At 32.0% G+C, this 2425-nt stretch overlaps 1 non-coding gene across 1 annotated transcript; it reads right to left on the bottom strand.

Moving 5' to 3' along the window:
- Nucleotides 1-565: 565 nt before the first annotated feature.
- LOC114203097 (small nucleolar RNA SNORA63) lies at nt 566-696 on the bottom strand. The gene has a single exon (XR_003607921.1). It is a non-coding gene; the product is annotated as a small nucleolar RNA SNORA63 (small nucleolar RNA).
- Nucleotides 697-2425: the final 1729 nt, after the last annotated feature.

The raw sequence follows: 2425 nt of genomic DNA, 5'->3' as shown, positions 1-2425 counted from the left end.
TACAGTTTTTTATAATAAGACATTGATTGGTTTTATCTAGTCAGAATTCTTAATGAATGGGAGTTTAAAAATGTAACTGTCTTTTCTGGGAAAGAATCAAATCAACAAAGCTGCTATTTGAAAACTGAATTTAAGAAAATCAACCTAGAATGTATCTTGCTTATTATGTGTCCAGTACTTTTATATGATCAGTACATGTCTACATCTTTTATATATGTCATTCTCTATAAAGTCATTGATGTTGACAGAGATAGCCCTGATGGCCTGGAACATACAAAATCAAAAGAAAGATTATATATTTATTACATTCTATTGACTAAGGTAACATGAATGTTAATACAATTTTTTTTAAAGATTTTATTTATTTATTTGACAGAGAGAGACACAGCGAGAGAGGGAACACAAGCAGGGGGAGCGGGAGAGGGAGAAGCAGGCTTCCTGCTGAGCAGGGAGCCCGATGCGGGGCTCAATCCCAGGACCCTGGGATCATGACCTGAGCCAAAGGCAGATGCTTAACGATGGAGCCACCCAGGTGCCCCTCAAGTCAGTGTTTAACTTGATAAACATGTCTGAGACCATGCATCCCTGGCTGCTAAGTACCATGGCAGACAGGGCTAGAAAGGTAACAGCTTTATTTTCAGCAGGGGGCAAACACAAGGCAGCACTTTACAACTACATTGTAACTAGATCCTGCATCATTAATACAATTTTTAAAGCCTTTAAATAAAAATCTTTGAAATAAGAAAAAGGGGGGGGCTTAGGTTAAGACTAAGATAATTAGAAAATCATCCATGACCTTAAGAATAAGAAAAAATGAATATCAGTGTTTGTCAGAATTTTTTATTATCTTTTAGCTCTCTAACTTCATATACATGTGCTTATGACACATAAGTAAGATGGGCTTGTCTATTCCTTATAGTGTCATAAAAATGAACTCCAAAATGGTCCCAGCCAAAAACAAGAAAAAAAATTAATCAGTTCATTCAGGATCACCTGGTAAAATACTAATAGAATTAGTATTTTTGAATTAACATTCAAAAATCTATGTTCCTTATTAGAACTTTTTCCAAGAGATGTTAGGAATGCTACCATTTTAATATCTAAGTATACCATTTAAATATAACATTAATATAAATATAATATTATAAATATAATATCAAAAGTCATAAGCCAATATTTGGGAGTCAAAATCAAATACTAGCACTAACACTAACATGACTCCCACATGAAATTATACACATTATTTATTGTGCTGATATTTCACTATTGCTTAAAATAAGAAGACTGGAACTTAAAATATTTGTCGATAGTATAGAAATTATTGTTGAACTCACTAAAACTATGGGATCTAATTAATTACAAATAGAAGTTTAATGCCTCACATATTTTCAAAGATGAATGATACATAGATAATCTGTCCAAACATCCACCATTTCATCAATCTGTCCAGTACTGTCCAGTACTCTAATATTGATACACATATTCTAATATCAAGAGGATTATAAATGCTGAGATAAACATTAAACATTATTTTATCAATTGTATTTTATGTTTACTCTGTGCTAGGCCCTGGGCTTAGAATTAGGTATATCATAATAAGCACAGTAAATAAAAAACATCTCAAGGCAAAAATCTTCAAATCCATTTCATGAGAAACAGGGAACTGATGCAAGAGAGTAGTTGCATTTGTCCATGACATGACTAATTAATCCAAATATCTGTATAATTTTCTATTATCTAAATAAAAGGATATATTGTTCCATTTTTTGCAGTTGAAGAGAAGTCCTCGGGACAACCTCACGATTTAAATTTTTAAATCATGTTTGTGGCCTTAATTTAGCCAAGTAATTCTGGTAGTTGAGTAGATACATAGGAAATACTGCATAAATTGGCTGTGTCCATAATTTTATTAAACCCTCTACAGGGCAACAGGGATGAGGGTAGTAGACAGAGAGGACAGTATCAATTACATCTCAAAATGGTTAACAAAGCAGCAGTTTTGCAGGATAATATTTGATGACTGCCTTTTTCAAGATGCTTTACATTTTTAAAATATAATTTAATTATTAACATTAAATTACACAAGACACCCTAAAGGAAAGTTCTGGCAATTATTTTTAACTTCTACTCATAATGAAAGATTTGTGAGTGACAAAATAAAATATAAACTTGTTCACTGGTAGGTCAGGTTGTCATTGCCTTCTGTATTTCACCACAGAAATGTACATTGATCATTTCATAAAATATTTAGAAGTTGAAAGATTCGAATAATTTTTATGTTGCCGCTGAACAAACATGATATCAACCATGAAGATATAAGGATTGCCTCAAGTTAAACAGAAAAATCAAATTAATATATATTTATTGAAGACCTTCTACATATAAAGAATCTATATACACTGGATACAACTCAGTCCTGATTTTT

Source organism: Eumetopias jubatus, unplaced genomic scaffold (genome assembly GCF_037043125.1).
Source record: "Eumetopias jubatus isolate StellerSeaLion01/CBP00866 unplaced genomic scaffold, mEumJub1_p1.0 scaffold_5, whole genome shotgun sequence".
Lineage (NCBI taxonomy): Eukaryota > Metazoa > Chordata > Mammalia > Carnivora > Otariidae > Eumetopias > Eumetopias jubatus.
Note: the sequence above shows the minus strand (reverse complement) of the source record. Positions and strands in the feature narration are given on the sequence as shown.